The following is a 16,876-nucleotide window of genomic DNA, read 5'->3' as shown; positions in this document are numbered from 1 at the left end:
TAAACATATGTAAGAAATTAAAACATAGTACTGCGTGTAATCAGCTTATATTAAGTGCTTAATTAGTATTTGTTGATAAATTAGTTTACAATCAGTGTTTTTAGACATTTGCCATGAAATGTAATACATTGTTTAACAGAAACATTTCTCTATGTAGAGGCAAAAATATTTGGAGAACCCCTAGGTGAAACCAAGAAGAAATTTAAAGCTCTGTAAACAGTTTTGCAGGACTTCTCAATATGATTATTCAAGACTGTCTCTGCATATACAGCCTTTCTTCCCTAAGATGACCAAATTGAGACTTTTTACTCTTCCTTAAGATCTACTTTTCCCCTCTCTTCCTGATTCCTTTTGTTACCTCCTTCCTCAGGGACTTTGCTCAGTTTTCTGCTTTTTCTTTATCCTCAAATTCTCTCATTAGACTAAACTGTAGATACGCTACACACTCCATTTACAGAAAAAAGTACATATGCATAAACCTAGAAAGGTTTGCACTTAGTTTCATAAGATTTGTGAACCAGTCTGAAGGTCATTTGTTAATCTTAAAGTAGACAGTGCAGGGAAACAAACTCCTGGTCTTCCATAGGCTACCGTTCTTTCTTTCTTTTCTCTATCACCTTAAAAGAACAGCTTCTACGTGATGTCTCACTTCCTCCCCATTCGTTTTTTCATTCTACTCTGGAATTTCCCACTGACATACTCTTGTCAGAGTCACTATTAGAGTTTCTTATATGAATAAAGTACTGTGCAGAGGACACACAGGCTGTGGTGGCTGTCCCCATAAGTTGCTCTATTAGTTTACCTTTCTTTCAGTGTATATTTTCACAAGCATTTTGCAAAGTTTACACTACAAAAATGAAAATTGTACGTTTCAATGCCGATTAACTGAAATTATGTATTATCATGTCTTATAATTCAGTAATTTCATTTTGTTACAGTTGTCTTCCCTCTCTGGAAAATCATGTTACGTTAGGATTCTGGGAAGTTAGCAGGTACTGTATAAAACTGTGAAAAATGATTTGCTAAATGTCAGAATTAATGGACCCTTTTCAGTTTCCATCTGCCTAACACCTCTGCTGTGTTATTTCCTTCTGGAAGCTATAGTTTTCTTTGTGTTTGCTCACTCCACACTTTTCTAATTCAATTTCTCTGGCCCATCATCTCAAGAGACCTGGTTTTATTCCAGCTCTTTCTGTAATCCAGGGCTCTCCAAAAGAATTCTCTGCAGTGATAGAAATGTTCCATATCTGCCTAATACAGTAGTCATCAGCTATACGGAGCTATTGAGCATTTGAAATACGGCTAGTGAAATTGAGGAATGGCTTTACAAATTTTTATTCTCTTAAAATTGATTTAAACTCAAAAAATGATGCGTGGCTAGTGGCTACCACACCGGGCAGTACAGTGCTAGAAAATAGTGTGACCTTGGAGAAGACATTTTTCTTCTCAGTTGCTTCATTTGAATAAAAGGGGGTCAGAACAGCTGGTTTCAATGATTCTTTCTACTTCCAGGTCTAAATTTTGACTGTGCTCCTCCACATGAAAAAGATCATGATTTCCTGAAAACATAAACCCCAAAGATTTTCCTTTTTATGATTTGAAGCAGAAGCAGTTTGAATACTGGAGAAGAAAGTTAGCCCTTAGTTATTGGCATTTATTCAGAGAGCATTTGCACAAAGAAAGTAGAATGTCACTTAAGGAATTATAGTTTAGTTGCTAAGAGAGTAGATCATGAAAGTTCTCATGAAGAAAAAGAATTGTAACTGTGTGTGGTGATGGATGTTAACTAGATTTATTGTGGTAAACATTTCACAATATATACATATATTGAATCATTGTTGTACACCTGGAACTAACATAATGTTATATGTCAATGATATCTCAATTTAAAAAAAGAAATTATGGATTGCTGCTATAAGAGGAATTCATATTGGTTTAAATTGAATTAGGAGTCATTGACTTAAATGAGGTAACATAGAACTGATGATGGATTTAATAATTATTCCAATTTAAATGCCTATGAACTGTGTACATTATTTCTTAAGGAATTTCCTCAACATATTTTTCAAGGGTCTGCACACAGTGGGCATTGAATAAAAGTGACTGATTGAAAAACAATTTTAAATTAAGTTTTTCCTTTAGATACATTATATTTTAAATAAGAAAATACCCTGTTGCCCCTGGTGGTCAAATTAAGCCTTATACGCTACACAGTCTACCTCCTACCCAACTTTCCTATTGTTTTATTCAAGCTTTTTTTTTTTTTTTTATCAGAGGTTGGGTGTTGGTTCAGATCTATTTTCATTTCAGCTGTGATTTTTGTGAGATTAATAATTATACCTGGCATGTTTGATCTGATTCAATTGCTATATATGAAATAATGCCTGCCCCAAATCTAAATTTCAAAGTCTGTGTCTGCTCTCTCTTCTCCTTGCTCCCCCTGCTCCTTTCCTCCTCCCTTCCTCTCATTAATAATACATCCATGCACATTTGCAAGGCTGCACATTCATTTAGCTTGCCTTTGCCCCTCCTGTTCAAATTAACTGTAAGGAACAGAAAAATTATTATTAGACATTCAGAGCTAACAATGATCTCTAGTTCAAATCTCTCATTGTAGAAGTTAAGATGTATTTCACAAGGGACATTTAAGATAACAGTGTAAATAATGATGCTAAATGTCCTGCCCACCACTCAGGACTTTTCCTTCTGTTTCCTTCTTAGTTTCCTTCTCAATTGCCTTAAAGTCAAGCATACAGGGATGGCATTATTAATTTTATACACAAATATTGGTAAATTTTGTGCCAGATTTTGTGCTAAGCGCAAGGCAGACCCTTCTTTCCCTTATGAAAATTATAGCCTAATAGAGACTACAGATAAATAGTTAGGATTTACAGTACAATGTGATACAACTGCATTCAAAGAACAAATACAAGGTACTATGGAGGATCAAGAAAAATTGTTCCGAATCTAGATGGCAAGGATCAAAAACACTTCCCATCAGAAGTGGTGGCTAAGCTTTGACCAATGTTGCAATTCCAATAACCCCATAGTAGTCACTTTGTCAATTTCTATAAGAAATTTGGCCATGAGGTATAAGAGCAAGGAGCTTATCTTTCTACAGGCTAAGTTTGTTCAGAAATAGGGATTGATTTATAAAGAGAAAACAAAAACAAACTCAGAACCCATTCTCTTCCTGATTAAATACCTGAGTCTCCCGTAACCCAGGCAAAGGGAAAGGTAAGGAAAGAAGAGAGAGAAACAAGTAAACTGGCAGGAAGGCCATTAGAAGATTTTACACTCAGTTCAGTAAAACATAATAGCACCAAAGTGCTTCAGAAGAGAACCACATTTGAAATTCTAGGTAGACCGTAGGGAGTTTATATGAAATCAGTGCTCAAACTTTATTTTAATAAGATAATTTGTTTCAAGGACTCAGAATGCAAGGAAATTTTTGCTACATTTTGGGGGAGGGTAGCTGCTAAAAGGTGACCATTTACATTGGGATCTAGGAAAAAAGAACAACATTTTGAGGGCCAGAATTAGTTGAAAGTTCCAGATCTTGTTTTAGAAAAATATTTGTTTTAGGAAATTATTTGTATTTTAATGATCATTGAGAATTTGTCTTTTGAGACATCCACAATTACGGATTTTAGAATTTACACAAATACCATAATTGTGACTAAAAGAACTTTCTGTGTATAATCTATTGCAATTGCTTTTTGGCTTCCACCCTTGTAGTCATTAAGAATAAATGTCAGTATTTGTAATGGCACAAAAATTAGTTTTGCTGCAATGGTAATGATTTTCAATAGTCTAAGAGCAGGGAAGGAAAACAAAATGCATTTACAGTGTGAAGATAAGTAAGAAATATATTACTGCTTAGGCATTTCTTGGAGTTTTGGGGACCTTGAGACTAAGAACATTGTGATTATCTGAGAACTCACAATTGCATCTAAAACACCATGGTTTCATTTTACTTTAAATCAGTTAAAATCATTTAGAGTTGAACATTTTATGGAGAACATTATATACAATACATTCTTCAGCTCAGACTGAAACTTATGGTAGGTATTCATTTTATGGAGGGTCGATTATTTATTGAAGTCAGAGGCATAATGGAGTTTGTGAATAATGTAGTATATCGTACTCTCCAATAATTTGTTTGCTTGAAAATAGCCCAGATTCTCTTTTTGGTAGGGCTCTTCATTCCTCACCCAGTTTCCTTCCACCTAAGTTATTCTTCACTTGTTTTGAAACTTCAAAGAATCCTGAATTGCTTACTGAGTCCCAGTTATTTGGGGACAACTCAGTCTATGTTCCACTGACATTTAACAGAGCTGAACAATGATGTTTCTATTTAAGTAATTCTATGCTTTCCCATGTGTACAGTCTAGAGATGCTTTCTAGACTGTAATAAATAGGCCCTTGACTCCAGAAAAATGCAGAATAGTAATTTTTTTTTTCAGTTAAAAACACTCCCAATTCTGCAGGTTTGAAATCCATTTAAAATGGTCATTCAGGGTATTATTAAAGTGGAAACAAATTTATTAAAAGGTAACACACAAGGAGCAAAGGCACTGACAGTATGGAGCTATACTTTGACAATTGTCGTTAAAGCCAGCATCATTCAGCACACATTATATGCTGAGCTAAAGGCTCATAAAGGAAGTAAGATTATCATCTCAACATACATAATGAGTCCAGGTAGACTTAATCCAGCGTCCATGTTCTTAACCCCTAGGGGATAACCTCTTAACCTCTATATTCTAAGCCAATTTATAGTCCCCAAACTTTGGTTTACATGAAAAAAAAATAGCTTAAAGAAATTATTGCAAATTTAATAGATATGGAGTGAGGTCTAGGGATCAACATTTTAACTGCAGCCCAGATGACAAGTGTAGACATACTAAAGTAGTGGGATATACTAGTTTGGCAGGGATCATGAATATAAAAATGGAGTTATTTTGTACATGTGAGCATCAGGTATTTGGTTTGTAAAAGTTGGACGAGCCAGCTTTACTCAGTACCCTTCACTCACCGTCAGCTGCCCGCACACATTACTGCCCAGCACCAGGCAAGCTCCCTTCTAGGGGTGCTCTGTTTACCCAAGAAAAGTGGCCCTGTCTTCTTTCAGACATTCACTTTTCCTAATGTAACTGTTTTGGCTAAGCATTGGCATCTTCTTAGAATATTATGCCAAGCGTTGGAAAAATATAATACTCTTCACAGGCCCACTGGGACTGCTGCATGGAAAGTGTTAAAAAGCAACTCTTTCCCAGCTTTACTAAGAGCCATCAGTGACAAGTTAAATTCTAATCCATTTTCTAAACACAGTTAATGGAGATGCTAAAAGGAACAGAAGTAGCCATCTCTTATGTAATAACATAATTTCCAGTTCCATTGTAACTTGTCTGTAAAAGAGAAGCATTAAACAACATGAAAACCAACTAGCATATTGGTCATTTTTATTCCTTACTTCTAACTACCGATTCTCTGCTTCCACTCTTTTTTAAAGGTATTTCATTTTACAGAGACTATTATTTATAATCATATAAACTTTATCCAGTTTTAGTCACCACACCAAGTTTTATAGTGTCTGAGAAGTGCATAGGGCACTCAAGATAGGTTAACACAACTAGCCAGTGTACTCTAAGAAGTGCTATAAAATATGAAACAAAATGTGTTGGGGTAGAACTTCTGGTTTTGATAAATCTTGCTATTAGCATTGGTCTTATTAATATATTCTGAATTTCAATGTGTGATTTATTTTTTGAATGATAAATTACTTGGGGATATTAACTTGAAGGTGCTCTGCTAGGAGGTATGTCCCAGATTTTAAAAATGTAGTAGTATGGAATAGGCAAAAAACCAGAGAGTCTATCTAACAGTGTTCTTGAGCATCAAATTATAGACCAGCAAATAATTTTGTTCATTAGAAAGGCAACACTGGAAGCATGGAATGTACTTCTGGAGTTTAACAGGCAGAGTCAGGCTATATGCATATATGGGGCACTGCTTACTGTCACCACAGATCTCAAGCTCACCTACAGTTCCTAGACCAATTCTTTGGTCCCAGCTACTGTAAATCCACTGACTTTAGGTGGATCTTGTCCCAACTATAGCAGAACAATCTAATGCTAAATTTTGTGATGCTTAATCATCCCACTACCTCTGACTCAAAAAAAGTTCCATGCAACAGGTGGAGGAATTTGGCTTCCTGATGGGAGCTGAGACACTCAGGTGAGACACCTAGAAGTGAAGGCAAATTAATCCCCCATGGGGAAAACTTTGACCAATGAGAGATAAGGGGTCAGAGGGAACCAGAATAAATTTTCTCTCAATGTCCTCCTGGTTTGGACTATTTGAGATGCAGCAGTTCCATACTGCTTCTATGAAAACATCCAGCAAGCCAAAACAAAAACTTATCCTTGTTACAAAGCTGGGGCTGCCTCACTCCTGTATATCTGTTCTCCCCCTTTAAAAACTCAGAACCTGAAGCAAAAGCTATTTGCTTATGCTTTTTTAAAAAAAATTTTTATCGGAGTATAGTTGCTTTAGAGTGACTGTGGTCCCTCAGACCTCAGCTCCTGTGGTGTTGCAATCACCAATAAAAAGCAGGCACATAGGCTTTTACTTCAGATTCTGTTTTCTATGTAACCCTACTGAAGACAATGTAGCTGGCTGGGCAGTGTTTATAACATAATTTCAGTCCTAATGCAAGTTTCAAAAGGTTTATGAGTTTGTTCAGCTCCAGTTGGAGGGAACGTAGGAAGCCATACAGAAATATACTTCACTAGAACAGGCTGAGTTAGGGAACTCAGAAATTCCTCCAACAGGGAGAGTTGTATGCCCGAAACTGTTTACTCAAGGCTGCCTGAGTATTCCTAAAGGAGATTTGGAATTGTGGTTGGTAGGCACAGTTACAGACTTTAAGATTAAGAAGACTCCTGAAAGGCAAGGGAAAGGAAATATGATAATATAAAAAAAGGAAATTGGAAAAATCAAGAAGCAAAAGAGGCAAATCATCCAGAATTCAGCTGAGAAGGAGCCCCGGCTTGGAAAAGGGAGTCTAGAATAAAATGCTTTACTAATGTCCCACCAGCTTTCCATTCTTGAAGATATATCAGTATGATCATGGTATATTATCCTTTTTACTTATTATTGGATTTGATACGCTAATATTTTGTTTAGGGTTTTTGCTTCTATGATCATGAGAGACATTAGTATACAACTTGTCCTTCTTATAATATCCTTGTCAGATATTGGATCCATGGTTATGCTGACCTTATACCAGCAATCACTTTTCTATTTTCTGAAAGAGTTTATGTATACGTCTAGAAAAGTTCACATGAGAAACCATGGCTTTAAAGCCTTATTCAAATTTTTAAATAAGTATAGAATTATTCACATTTTCCATTTCTTCCCAAGACAAATTTGGAAAATTACATTTTTAAGAAATTTGTCTACTTCATCTAAATGTTTAACTTACTGGAACAGAGTTGTCCATTATACTCGCTCTTATCTTTGTATACTAGAATATGTAATGATGTTCCATTTTTAAAATTCTTGATTTGGTAATTTCATTTTTTCTTGATCAGTTTTGTTATTTAAAAAGATTTTTTTTCTTAGTCTTTTTAAAGAACTAAATTTAGTTCTGTTGAGTCCTCTATTGTTAATTCGTTTTCTATTTCATTGTTTGTGCATCTTATCTTTATTTTCTTCTCTTGTATTTTGGTTTGATTTGCTGTTATTCCTAGCTTCTTTAGATGGATTCTCCAATTTTTTTTTTTTTTTTTTTTGCCATTGCACAGGCCTCTCACTGCTGTGGCCTCTCCCGCTGCGGAGCACAGGCTCCGGACGCGCAGGCTCAGCAGCCATGGCTCACGGGCCCAGCCGCTCCGTGGCATGTGGGATCCTCCCGGACTGGGGCACGAACCCGTGTCCCCTGCATCAGCAGGCGGACTCTCAACCACTGTGCCACCAGGGAAGCCCTCTCCAATTCTTAATGTTTAGCCTTTCTTCTTTCCACAATATGCATTTAAGTCTATAAATTTCACATAGCACCACTTTAGCTGCATTCTATAAATTTCTGTTTGTTTTCTTTTCATTTTCATTTAGCTCAAAATATTGCCTGATTTTCTTCACAATTTGTCCAATGGGCTATTTAGAAGTGTGTTATTTAATCACTAAAGTTAGAGATCTCTTTTTGTTGTTGTGTTGTTGTTATTTCTTATTTTCTACTTGCTTAATTTCATTGTGGTCAGATAAATATTCTGTATGATATTTAAACCTTGGGCTTTATGATTCAAGACATGGTCTATTTTGTTAAATGCTTCATGTGCGCTTGGGGGAAAAGTGTATTCTGTTGTTAATAGGTAGAATGTTCTATATGTCAGTCATTTTTGTTAACAGTGTTGTTCAAATATGTTATATGCTTCCTGATTTTTGTGGCTTTCTTATATGAGCTAGTGAAAGAGGTATGGCAAAATATCCTATTATGATTGTGGATTTGTGTATTTTTCATATGATGTTGTCAATGTTTGCTCTCTATATTTTAAAGCTATATTTTGGGTATACAAAGATATAATATTGTGATATCTCCTCAGTATGTTCAACCTTTTATCATTATGAAATATCATCTTGATTTCTAGTGATGCTTTTTGCTTTAAAGTATTCTTGTATTACCTTAGTAAAACTACACATTCTTTCTTTTGGTTGATATTGCATGGCATAATCTTTTATATCATTTTACTTTCAACCTTTCTTACATTTAAAGTATGTTTATTATAATCAGAAAATAGTTAGATCTATTTTGATCCAGAATGAACATCTTCATCTTTTAATGGTATCACTGGTATATTTGGATCTAGATCTATCAGCTTACTTTTTTCCATTTTTCCCTTTTGCTCATTTCCTTTTTCTTCTTTCTTGACTTGTTATGAATTAATCAAATGCATTTTTAATATTTCTATTTTCCCTTTTATTAACTATAGATTGTGTTATTATTTTGGGAGGAGGAAGGATGAATTTCCCAGAGATTACACAGTGGATCCTTGATTTATTGAGTCTCTACCTTAAATTAATACTTTATCAAGGTAGTACAAATGGATACATATTATGGTATATTCCAATCACTGCTGTATACAGCAATTGGGATGAAATCTCAAAATCATAATATTCAGCTAAAGATGATATATACAAAAGAGTACATGCTTTAGGATTCTATTGCTATAAAACACTGCAATCTGCCAAAATAATTTATGGTGATAAAAGTCAGGATAATGGTTTCTTTGGGGGAAAGTGGCAGAGATGGGGCACAGAGGGAACTTCTTGGGTGCTGGTATTTTCTATATTTTTATCTATGTGTTGATTGTATGGTCGTACTATAACCATGTTATGAAAATTCACTGAGGTATACACTTACATATGTACTCTTCTATAGATATATTAATATATGTGCAATATTAATATATATATTAACCTTTAATAAATATAAAATAAAAAATCTAGTTTTAAAAACACTCCTTGGAGAAATTGGAATCCTTTTGCACTGTCGGTGAGATTGTAAAGTGGTTCAACTGCTATGGAAAACAGTATGGTGGTTTCTCAAAAAATTAAAAATAGAACTGCCATATGATCCAGAAATCCCATTTCTTGGTATGTATCCAAAAGAATCGAAAGCAGGATCTTAAAAAGATATTTGCACTCCTGTGTTCACTGCAGCACTATTCACAATAGCCAAGAAGTGGAAGCAACCCAAATGTTCATCAACAGATAAAAGGATAAACCAAATGTTGTACATATATACTATGGAATACTATTCAGCCTTAAAAAGGAAGGAAATCCTTAAGCATGCTACAACATGGATGAATCCTAAGGACATTATGCTAAGTGAAATAAGCCAGTCACAAAAAGACAGATACTGTATGATTCCATTTACATGAGTACCTAAAGTAATTAAATTCATAAAAACAGAAAGTAGAATGGTGGTTGCCAGGGGCTGAGGGAAGGGGGAAATGGAGAGTTGTTGTTTAATGAGTTATAGAGCTTGAGTTTTGCAAGATGAAAATGTTCCAGAGATCTGTTTGTGCAACAATGTGAATATACTTAACACTACTGACCTATACACTTAAAAATTAAGATAGTAAATTTTATGTTTTTTACCACAATTAAATTTTTTTTAATTTAAAATTAAAAAAAAATTAAAAATTTTGTGGTTTTTTTACCACAATTAAAATTTTTTTTTTTAAAAGTTAGCCTTGGGGCTAACTTGTATAAGTTGTCCAGACAGGGTGAATCACTCCTTTGTGCTCATAACACATTACTCATATGTTTTTGAACACTCACATAGCTACCAAATTGAAATGTGCAAGTGTACTCAGCAGATTAATAATAAAATCATTCATTTTTCAAGGAGGGTTCTGGGAAATGTAAGGGCATGGGTCTTTAAGTGGTCATAGTAATCCATTTTGTAATCAACCTTGATTTCAGAAACAAATATTGTAAGTAATGTTTTCTTCAGCTCTGCCTTAGGCTTGCTCTGGTGATCTTAGAGGGGATTGGTAAAATAGCCCATGAGGGGCTTGGGATGTCTTTCTTCAAGAAGTTAAGGTTCACCTGCATGACATCTAGTTCCTCAAGTCTGCCTGCTTCTTTTTTCTAAGTCCTAGAATCCTGCCACAATTATCTTCCTTCTTCTCTTTGCTCTTCACTGACTTTACCAAGTAATCAAGACGTGTGCTAGATGTGTGATTAAGACAGACCTCTTCTTGAAGAAAGATTCCTTCATATCTTGTTCAACTTGTAGCGATCTTCCAAATACTGGCTCCTTGACTTGTCACTCAGAGTAGAACTTCTTCTCTTTAAACCCATAGGCAGATTATTTCTACCCTTCTTGTTAAAAGAGTTGTTATAAATTCTGCATATGAATCCAAGTTACTGCACTACCTCTAGTGTAATGAGGTCATCCTCTGCTGAACTATTGTCTACTAGTGCCTGACCCTTCACACAATTGACAGCATTTTTGTGTTTCTTCAATGGTTTCCATCTCTCATCTGTAACAAGAGAATATTGTTCTTTTAAACAAAGTCATATTCTCCTCTTCTTTGCACAGAACTTCTTCAGTTTCTGGTAGAAAACAACCCTTACTATTTTCAAATTTTATAGCAGTAGCCAAAGTCTTCAGCCTCAGCCAGAAAGGCAGTGCAAGGGATTTAAATTCATTCAGGCATGTATAATAATGACCATCACCTTCCAGCCAAGAAGAGTCCTACTGTTTAGAAATTGGGTTTTCATGCAGGTTGGGTTGAAAATATTGTTTAGTTTGCAATCTTACAGAGAAGTTTCCCTGGATTTCTCTGTGAAATGAAAACAAACAAACCAAAAAAAAAAAGAAAAAAACCATTGTGAAGAATATTTTATATCTTCTGATTGGATAAACAACTTTTTCCTCCAAATCACAACTCTACTCTGGTCAACTTGCATGCCTTTCAACAGTCAATTTCAATATCATATGTTCGTAGTTAACCAGTACTCTTGACTCATCTCTAGGGTGATGATTTTAATTCTAGATAAACTCTGCTTTCATTTTGAGGAGAGAGTTTTCAATGAGTCAAAAATAAATCTTACATAGTTTCTAGTCCCCTCCAGTCTTCCCAGGAAACAGTTGCTGTCTGTCCAACTAGTTACTCAAGCCAGAAATTAGGAGTCATCCGTGGCACTTTCTTATTGATCCTCCACCCACTCCTTCATTATTAGTGAAACCTATTGATACACTTTTAAACAGCTTTTAAATCCATATACTCTCCACATTTATGACATCATTATGCTGTTCCTAGCCACTATCAGCTCTCACCAACCAGTACTAATGCAATAGCCACCTACTGGCCCATTCATATATCCTCTTCTATTCCAAGCAGTCTCTGAAGAAAAACCCTCTCACGCTGTAAAAGTGATTATATCAACCCATTTCTCCTAAAGACAAGATCAAAATCATTATTAAGATCCTCAGGACCCCACATGGTCTGACATCTTTCTACCCATTCAGTCTCCTTTCACTCCAAGCACCACCTCACTGAATGTACCTCAGCCGCACTTCTTCCTTTAGTTCCTAGAAAAGGCTATACTACTTCACTTACTCATCCTTCAGATTCCAGGGAAAGCTTCGTTGACAATCCTGAGTATATTAAGCTGCTCTACTTTTACAATTGTAGCAATTACAACATTAATAATTTAACATCTGCATGTCTGATTATTCAATGTTTGTCATCCTGCTTCTACAAAAACTAAATGCAGACAGAAACCTAGTTTGTTTTTTCTCTTCATGACTATCATGACCATCTAGCACAGGATATGACACATAGTGTTGGCTCATTAATAATTTGTTGAATGGAAATGAATGAAAAAATGATCTGGCAACCTTAAATAAAAGCAATTTTAGTCTCTACTATATTCTCTTAAAAATTCTCAAATCTCAGTATCTTACTAAGGCATGTTCTTAAAAATCATTTCCCCATTTTTTTTCACTTTCAATATTTCTTATACCTCCTAGTCATCTGTTTCTTTTCTCTTTCCTGTTTTCTCTCCCAAGAGAAATCCTGTGTTTTAGCCAAAGCAAATCCCACTAGCCTCTCTTCTTCTCCAGCTTTTCCTTTTACTCACTATTAGGATAAGTATGGGGATCTCTGGTTAGTAGGAAATCCTTAAAGAAATAAGTGAGGGCTGGGAAATATTAATGGTTAACATCTACTAAGGGCTTCTTAATGTGTCAGGTGCTGATTTCAGTACTTTACATGGATTGGCTCAAACTTCAAAAACCCCACTATGTAAAGGCTAAAACAATTCTCATTTTATTGAGAAAAGATATGAGGCACAAAGGAGTTAGTAATCTATCAAGATCAGAGGGATGATAAATGGTTGAGCCCTGTCTGAACTTAGAAAATCTGAGTCCACTGTCTATCAGTAAGCAGTAGGCTACTGTCTCCCTCAAGTAACAAAATAATTCTCAGTGGTGGTGAGCTTGGAAAAGGCTGTAAAAACTCACACATTTATATTGTTTTGTGCTTGTCACACACACACACACCCATCCAGTGTGTAGCATAAACTCTAGAAAATGGCCAATAAAATATCAGTAGAATGAACTAATGAATGAAAGAATGATTAACCAATGAATCAGTCTGTCAAGTGGTATGACTTAAGGTGTTGAAGCAACAAAATGATGTACAAGCAGCTTGTGTTAAGAAGAATAATCTGTAGGATAGATTGTAGGAAACAGCCTTGAAGAAACACCAGTAACTAGACACTTATAATAATTTACATAGGAAATGGTAGGACTTGGACTAGAATATAATCATGAAGCTGGTCAGATAGATACTTTTTATAAAATTTCTTGAATGTGAAGGTTTTTTTCTATTTTTTTCTCTGACTTCCATTTACATATCTGCAGAAGGACAGATAAGGCAGATAATGGGGAAATAATCTATAAATTGTTTAAATACATTACGGTCCAAATTTTAAAAATTACTCTCCAAAAAAAGACCAGCTTCTGCCTTAACAGAACTTATTTCCTATTTAATATCCCATAGGGATTATATTAACCTCTTTCATTGTATTATAGTTTTAGTGATAAGGAAGGAACTTAAACTGTTTCCAAAGAGGTCTTTTTCTTTTTTCATCTGTATTACTTTCTTTCTCTTCCCTAGACCACATTAAATTTAGACTCAGGTTTGTAAATGCTACTGAAGCAGACAGAACACTATCTTCCTCCTCTCCTGCCAAAGATGTCCATATCCCAGTCCTCAGAATATCAATGTTAACTTGCCTGGCAAAAGAGACTTTGAAAATGTGATTAAGTTAAGGATCCTCTGACTAGGGAGACTATCCTGGATTACCTGAGTGGGTCCAATGTAATCACAAGGGTCCTTATAAGAGGGCGGCAGGGATATCAGAGTCAGAGATAGTTTTGAAGATGGAATGAGGGGCCATGAGCCAAAGAGTCCAGGAGGGCTCTAGAAGCTGGAAAAGGCAAGGAAACAGATTCCTCTCTATAGCCTCCAGAAAACATGTAGCCCCTATGACACCTGGATTTTAAGGTTTCTGACCTTCCATACTATAAGGTAATGAGTTTGTGTTGTTTTAAGCCACTATGTTTGTGATAATTTGCTACAACAGCAATAGGAATGTAATACCCCTACAGTATACCCATAACTTATTATTTTTTTTATTTCAAGGTTGGCAAAGGAGCAAAAGGACTGTACTGATTCACCTCAAAGAGTCAATTATTTTGCTATTGCTGAGGACAGAGACAATTAAATTAATTCTTGGAAATTTATAAAGTTAACGTCATTCAGTTTTGTTTTGTTTTCAGAGATGCTTTAAGTGGCTTCAATATAGTACCTTAGTTTTTCAAAACTGGATTACCCCTGGAGGAGTAAAAGATTGATAGTGAGAGAAGGGAGAGAGGCAATGTAGATGTAAAAACATGTTATGTGCTTAATCTATAAAGTACCAATTTTTTTATTCCATTGTTTAAGATTATCAGAGGAAAAAAAAAATAGCTCCTGAGAACTAATGATATAAATCCAAGCATATATCATTTATATATATAAACTTTATTACATAAAAGGCATTCTGGAATTATATTGTTTGAAACAAACTTTTCTAGAAGCAATGTTTACATTTTCCTCTGTGTTAATTACTCCCTTCATCCATATCCTAAACTATAACTTACATTTCAAGTAGTATATTTTCCACTATACTACAGTCTTTCATTAATTTACCCATAATCCAAAACTCAATTTCTTCATTGTTTCCAATTAATATGTTTATCTTTTCCCATTTGTTGTATATCTATGCTATCTATCTGCTGGTCAGAAGCTTTCTGAGGCTGATTGGATTTATATTTAAATAACAGTGGAAAGAATTCATATCTTGGTATAATCTTATACTCAAACACAACAGACTGGGGAAAAAAAACCTATATTCTTTCTATATTATTACTGATGCTATGTAGATAAACCAGGAATAATTCCAAAGTATCTTCTGACTGTGCTTCTTAAATGATGTGTGATTAACGAGTTTTAGTCCTCAAAGTAATTTAAGAAAAAACTTTCTACCTGCCAGACATCCCTCTCTCCTCAGTTACACTTACTCAGGGAGAATTCTCACAACCCAAACAAAGTTTTGCTTTCCCAGTAGGTGCAGAGTGCAAACTGACAGGCTGTGATCTCACTAAATGATGCCAAGAGAATCTGTTATTTCTGTTTGATTGCATGAAAGCATAGTTCTGATGAGTGTCCTGAGTCATAGGCTTAGGTAATATCTCTAGAATCTAGAATCTAAAAGAAGAAGCCATTTAAAATGTCATAGACAAATGAGTTTTTTCCTCAGCTCAGTAACTTATTGGCCTTGCCACCATTTTTTCAGTTAAAGACTTTATCTTTGGGCCTGAATTAAATTCTTCTTACATTAAGGATGAACATTAAAACTCCATGAAAACAGAGGCTGCTGACTATCCTTCCTCTTACATACTTGTTCTTGCATCAATCATCACTTCACAGTTGAACTTCATCATGTCAAACAGTTCATCTATGTAATGATGACCACTGACCCTTGTAATTCATTCCACAGTCTTTTGCAATTTCATATTGTCTCATTAGGTTCAGTTCTAGCCCATTTCATGATCAGGCTGTAATTTGTTCGTTTTCCATTAACTTCATTATAGGCAATTATTTAAGAAACTTTCTTAAAGAGTTGTCAAATGGAGAGAAAATCAGCAGATTTTAGAGTTACTCTGCCTTTGGGTACACTCTAGGTAGATGACAACATTCCAGAAACAATCCGGACTTGTTCTTAACTAGCCTCAGACATGTATTGTAATCTCTATGGTTCCTATTGTCAAGAGGTTTGAGGCAGCCTAATTAATCACTCTTCCCATCTTTGGGAACTTAACCAATTTAAGTCAGACAAAAAGCAAGTAAGTATTAAAATAGGCTCAGAATTTTTACCAGTAAAGCTGGAGTGAAGAGTATAGCAGGGTCTTTCTACCGTTATTTTGATCCTAGGACTTGAGACCCTCAGGTCACTGACCTGTCTGTCTCATTGCAGGTGGATGAGCTGGGCCTAAAAGAAGCCCTGCTTCTTCTGCATACTCCATGGAATTTACAAGAGCAAGCATTAGCTTTTCCTAGACACAGTTCTCTCCCAAAAGACAAGAGATAATTGGGTTCATGCTGCCTAAATCATAATGCCTGGGTCCTAACCTCATGATTATGTGATTCAGGGAAGGGCAGACTCAATCAGAATGCTCACTTCTTCTACCATGGGGAGAGCTCAATACTGGAATAAGGTGGGAAAGGAGGATGTGATGAAGTGTCCCTTCCTGAGAAATGGAGTGAAAGTTCCTTCACAGAAAAATGAACATGGAGAAATAGCTCCCTGCACCCAGGAAAAATACCCTGACTTGTCAGGTATATGACACCCTGACTTCCAAGTATTTCTGTGAAGCTGTTTAGAACTTGGACTCAGCAGAGATGACTTTAAATCCCAAACTACTACCTTTCAACTAGAACATTAGATAAATATATTAAGTGTCTAGACCCCTATTTCTTCCTCTGCCATAGGGCAATGATATCAGTACCTACTTCACAGGTTGATGTGGCTATTAAGTGAGAAATTACACGTAAAACACTATATAAAGTGCCTGACCTATAGAAAGGCCCCACCAGAATGATAAATATAACAGTAATTATAATTATCACTATTATTATTCTCAACTGAATATCTTCTTCTTTGTGAATTGAACTTGCTTATACATTCACATGCATATAAATGGTTCCTGTTCACTTACTGAAATCAGTAACTCTAACCCGGAGTCAGC

The sequence above is a fragment of the Delphinus delphis genome, chromosome 7 (assembly GCF_949987515.2).
Source record: "Delphinus delphis chromosome 7, mDelDel1.2, whole genome shotgun sequence".
NCBI classification, from domain to species: Eukaryota; Metazoa; Chordata; class Mammalia; order Artiodactyla; family Delphinidae; genus Delphinus; species Delphinus delphis.
The sequence above is the reverse complement of the archived record's forward strand: the minus strand, read 5'-3'. Positions refer to the sequence as shown.